Genomic DNA, 6,000 nt, shown 5'->3' on the forward strand with positions numbered 1-6,000 from the left:
CGCCCCATCATCCCTCTTGGTGCCTCCAAGTTCAGAACTCCAGTAACATCTCATACTTGAATTTTAATCTACAGATCATGATATCCTGTCCGCCTCACACACACCTTTGCATGCGTGCTACATACAGTGTGGAGGTTCGCTCATTATGCAGAAGTAGGTTTGGAATGTAAGATAAATAACAGAAAAGTTAAAATAATATCTATAAGCAAAGGCTTGTTGTAAATGTAAGTGTATCAAGGTCTGCGTGTGCCATTGTTTTTGTAGAGTGGACAGATGCAGACACAGTTTGAGGTTGATCTGATCCAGGGTGAAACAGTATGTCAGGGCACAGGACAGTTGTTATTCATTATTACTGTTCTTTGTCTGCAATGTTGACTTTTTTCCTCGTCTTTTTTGTGTGTTCTTGCAAGTGTTTATTTGATATCAGCGCCAAAACTGTAGACAGGGTAGCTCCACTGATCATGGTCTAGCACTGAGCACATTATACACTATTATCTCTAATATAGACCTGCTATAGATGATAAAGCTTCTCTGCTGTGTCATTTTAGCCTTGGTTTTAAAGTTAGCCTTCACTCGGTTTTCTATAAATAACTGCACTTGTAGCTACTTTATGTTGATTTACAATATGAACAACACTATGAACTCTATAAAGGCATTTCAGTGCATTTTTACGTCACTCTATGCTGAAAAATTGCTCTGTTGTGCTGCAAATTGTGTCTTCTTCCTTCTCTGTGCATGTTGAGTTTAAGCACAGCAGCCCTTCAGTGGTCTTTTCATCAAATATGATATTTCTGGGCTGCTCTTGTCCTTAAAACACCATTTGTGTCATTCAAAAGGCAAAATAAGATTTAAGTCCTATGACTCTTCCAAAACATCATTTTCCTGAAATTGACTGCCAAGGAAAGCATTTGATACATTGCCATAAACAGAAAAAACATTTTCATTTGCCCTATAAAGTTAACTTTTGTCTTAGTTTGCAGCAAAGCTACATTAGCTGGAGTTTGGGAGCTGTTTGAGGGAGGCTGGCATGCCCTCTTGTTAGCACAAAGTCTGACATCTAGGTCCATTTTTAGGTATGGACTTCAGGGAACTGGAGGAACACCTTCCCACTGTCCTTCTTGTCAAATGTGAACAAATCACCTTTGCAATGATGCTCTTGGAGTTGCAAATGTGCTGTACCACACCCAGCGACTCATAAGCCGCTCACATCTTTCCAAAGTTAGAAATATAATTAGCTTGATTATGCCTACTGGGACGCATGTGCCTCTTTCCGTAAGTTGGCATCTCGATACAGTATTTGGACACGTCTGCCTGTGTTTGATGAGTGGTGTATTTGCAGTGCACACACTGATCTAGTTAAGATGTAATGCCTGCGTGTGAATGTGTGCAGGAGACTCGCGGAAACAGGAAGAAAAAGATGAACTTTTTGAAACCTGCAGGATTTGTTGATGTTTGTTGTTGTCATCAGTTGGCTGGTGGAGGCAAGAGGTCATTCACGGTGAAGGGAGAAACACATTAATTTCTTCACACATGACAGGAGGATAGAGCCATTTTTGGCTTCTCGGTTGCTGCTCCAAGTGCAGTGTAATTAGGAAAGGAAAGTGTGTGAGGATAGTCGGAGACGCTATGTAAAGGGACGGCTCAGAGATTGGGAATGCTTGGAATGGCATCTGTGTGTCCCCGAGAGACATTCCGGTGGTAACTGCTGGCCTGAAAACACCACACCTAGACAGACAGGCACAGGTTCACTTTGGGCTGGTATGTTTTTTTTTTTTTTTTTTTTTCTGACTCTTCCGTCTTTTCATCCCCAGGCATTCTCCTACCCTTCTTAATTAAATTCTTAAGCTCTACTGTTTACTTGTGACAGCATTCTCCTTCTGTTTGTTCCTACTAATAGATGCTTTCTTTCCTCTTTCTTTCTTTCTTTCTTTCTTTCATTCTTTCTTTCTTTCTTTCTTTCTTTCTTTCTTTCTTTCTTTCTTTCTTTCTTTTTTCTTTCTTTCTTTCTTTCTTTCTCTCTTTCTTGTACTTTTGCTCTTTCCATTTCATTGTTTGTTTTTCCATATTGATTCTCTTCGTTCTTCTCTCTCACACACACAGCCACGTCCAGATGCAGATGATGAGTTGAATGGTCACGCCTCCTTTCCTCTGTTGTCTGTCACAGTAAAGAAACAGGGTGGCCTGAGCAGGTAGCGCCGCTAGGCTTCAGCAGTCCCCTGATTGGACGACAGACCACCCCTTCAGACACGGGTCACTTCCTCCCAGGAAACAGCCTCTGCCGCACGCCGCTGCGGACCAAGGCACCGGGTGGAGAAGGATATCACAGCTGCCATGTTGTCATCCCCGACACCCTGACCCTGCCACTCTAGACAGGCAGGGTGGTGGAGGGCTGGTGAAATGTGTGGGTGGGGGATTTTCTCTGTGTGTTCCTATATGGATGTGAGTGCAGTGGTGAGAGGACAAGGGCAAAGAGGAGGGTCAGAACGATGCTGTGCCACAAAATATGTGCAATTCAAGGGAATTGCATTTTTGCCGAGAGACAAACTTGGAGTCCAAGACAAACTTTCAATATAGAAGCTTTCAGAAAAGGATTTTCAACAATCTTCTCTGTTTGTGCAGGACACTTCAGTTGTTGCTTAATACTGTCACAAGTTTCCACTGAGCAAAACTGGAGTGAATTGGCAGTCGCACATCAAACAAAGGTGATACCTTTGTTAATTTGGACAGAAAATGCGTTGACGTTTTCAGCTACTTTGAACTAAATCCAATCCCCAGAGCAGCATGCACCCAGCGTTTCCAAACATCCTCTAAAATCTTTGAAGATCATCCAATTGTTTGATATTTAGCTGCTCAAAGCAGCATAAAGTGGTCATTTGCATTCTGTGTGGTGTTTTGAGACACTGTGATGCCGATGGCTGTGATGATGACTTTGACCAGTAGAGGTCCCCGTTGCACCTGATATAAGCCAAAGTATCATCCTCATCAAAGTAATCTTCACACACATCACAGCCAGAACAAGTGTGTATTCTGCGTTTTGAGTAGCGAGGCCAGTGCCTGATTTAGATAAAGCAAAAAGCACTGACTCCATCCAGACTTAAACCTATGAATACCAGTCTGACAGGCGGAAAGAAATGTCTTCGCTGATGATAATGACCATATTGTCTGTAATAATTGTGCACACCTGCTGCAGTGAGTCTTAAACTTTCTAGTGGCAAACCCCATATTTCATACAAATATATTTGCATTCAATGGGTTGTGCTCCTCCAGCAACATTAGCTTAATCTGGTGCAGTTATCTAAATGTAACATAGGTGGATTGCTCAGTTGCTGAAAATTGAAAATAGCTGTTTTCGTACCACTCCCTGCTCTGTGCAGTTATTCTCAGGTGTATTAAAAAAAAAAAAACACTCCCCAGAGTATAGTCTGAGACCAAACACACCGCTCGTTTCCTGCCACATGCCTCGATACATCCATGCGAGATGCTGTGCCAACACATGATGCGAATGACATGAGGTGTCAAACTCCCCCCATAGATGTACAGAAAATGACAAATCCCTTTTAAGAGCGCAGGCTCTGCATCATCTCATTGACCCACCACATTCAGAATTGCATTTAGCATCCAGTCGAAGAGAAAATCCATCTTCCCTCCACCAGCCTCTGAGAAATGTAGCAATGTGTGAGGAAAAATAATAACATAAAACTATATTAGAGTTCCTCTTTGTCTGGCAGAGAAGGTATTGATTTTTAGAGCAATGTTTCAGAAAGTATCTTCCACGGGCCAATGCTAATGCTGCTTCTTCTCCCAGCCCTCAAAGCAACAAAACAACATTTAGGCTTCTCACAAGGCTTGGGGACTGGCTTTATTTTTAGACAGTTTTTTTAGGCTACTTTTTTTTGTGATGTGTCGTACAAATGTGTGTGTATCTGCGCACGTGTGTGAGTGATACCATGTGTGTGCATCAAATCCCATATTTTCCTGACAGAACCTCTGAAGCGTTAGATTAAAGCCCTGACATGATTCTTTTAATAACTGTTGCAGAATAGCACCCCTTTTATTTCCTTCCATTTTTCATTGAGGCACCAAAATTCAATTATCTAATCTGATTTGTATGATTATTAATCTCCATTACTCATACATTCAAAACGATTTTGCAAAACTCATGAGTTAAAAAAAAAAATGTCTTCTTTAAGTGGAAATGTAATTGGCTCTGGAAGACGGCTGGAGACTGGAGGCTTGGCACGGGGCAGGGTGAGGAGTCATGGACGAGACACACAGACAGAAAGATGGATTGATGGCAGGATAGACAGATGGGAACAGTTGCCTCTCTGGTATCACGGCACAACTCAAGGTGTTTGTGCACAGACCTGCAAAAAGATAAGAGACAGACAACAGGGACAAGACCCAATGCCGGTGCACATGCGTGTTTTGTGCAAGAAGAAATTAAAGATGCTGATGACACACGCGAAGAGAAAGACAAGTTTACAGTGTGAGTCCTGAGGCCTACGGAGAGAGAGAGAGATTGAGCCTGAGAGAGAGAGAGAGAGAGAGAGAGAGAGAAAGAGAAAGAGAGAGAGGCAGAGGAGGCTGGAGAGAAGACTGCAGGGTTAGAACCAATTAGGCCGGGAGAAGCTCCCTCCACCTGCACTGTGAGGCCCCCGGGGGAGAGGCCCGGTGACAAGATGAGGGATCATCATCATTACCATTATTTATTTGCTAAGCAGAGGCCGACTCTGGGGCCACTCGTAATAGGATTCACGAATTACAATGAGCATCTTGCTTTTGGGGGAGGTGGGACGGCTTGGGGAAGGGGGGGGGGGGGGGGGGGGGAAGGGGGGGGGGCAGACTAAAACATGGATTAAAGCAGTCACACATTTTAGAACATCAGCTGCAAAGCCACATCGAGACAACAGGCGGCTAGAATAGAAAAGGATATAAAAAGTTTCTTATCCACAAGTGCAATAAATATTATTAAATGCACTAAATACATACATAAGGAACTCACATATCAAATAAAATAAAATCAGAGACCAATCATGTCAGTCAGGCGCTACATTTCACTGCTTAATGAATCAAACTGCATTAAAGGACTTTCTGTGGAGATATTTTGTGGCTCTTGGCATCCGGAAGCACCTACCTGATGGGAGCTGTTCAGACTGTTTGGACAGGGGGTTGAGATTTATTTTGTACCATTTTATCTGCCTCTCTCAAAGTGTGGGACTTATACAAGCGTTGGTTCCTCTCCACCATTTCACCAGCCATATTTGACCACACTAATCATTTTGGCCCTGCTTTACAGTTTCAGTTACCAAAGCAGACATTCATATTGTAGCAGTACACTTTCAACAAGACACTTGGAAGCCGTCTCAGTCCTGTTTTGGCTTACACTGAAATGATGCCTTGTGCTGCTGAATTTGCTTGAGAAAGCTGTCTGTTACACCGTCAGCTACAGGGCAGCAGGGTCTCAACACTGAGAGGAAGTCCATGTTAGCTTGAATCCCATTCATCATAATATATTAGCCTTACTCCTTTGGAGGATTCATGTTCTCTACTTTATTGAAAAGTTACACCCCAAGCCTTCACTTGGATAAGATAAAATAAGATAGGACTTTATTAATCCCAAAGGAAATTCTTGTGCCAGAGATTGCCCAGATAATTACAGCAAGTCAAACAAAGTAGCAGAGTAAATGCCAACACCAGAAGTGCCTAAGTAGAATAATAATAGCAATAAGATGAGGGAGAAAAATAAAATAATATAAAATAGAATATGCTTACTGATTTGTGCAGCTTTTTCCTTGCTGCCTCATCTGCTGTTTTCACATAGGTGTCAAAGAACTCCTTTTGTTTTTATAATGCGCGTTGTTTAATTCATACACATTCATACTTAAAGGAAGTCCAGCAATTTATACTTTATAAACCTTTCCTCGCTTAACCACAATGGAATGAAAGTGGGAAAAAAAAGTGTCAAAGGTCATCAGAGGATGAAATCTCCCAGAATGCAAA

Source organism: Myripristis murdjan, chromosome 5 (genome assembly GCF_902150065.1).
Source record: "Myripristis murdjan chromosome 5, fMyrMur1.1, whole genome shotgun sequence".
Classification (NCBI taxonomy): Eukaryota; Metazoa; Chordata; class Actinopteri; order Holocentriformes; family Holocentridae; genus Myripristis; species Myripristis murdjan.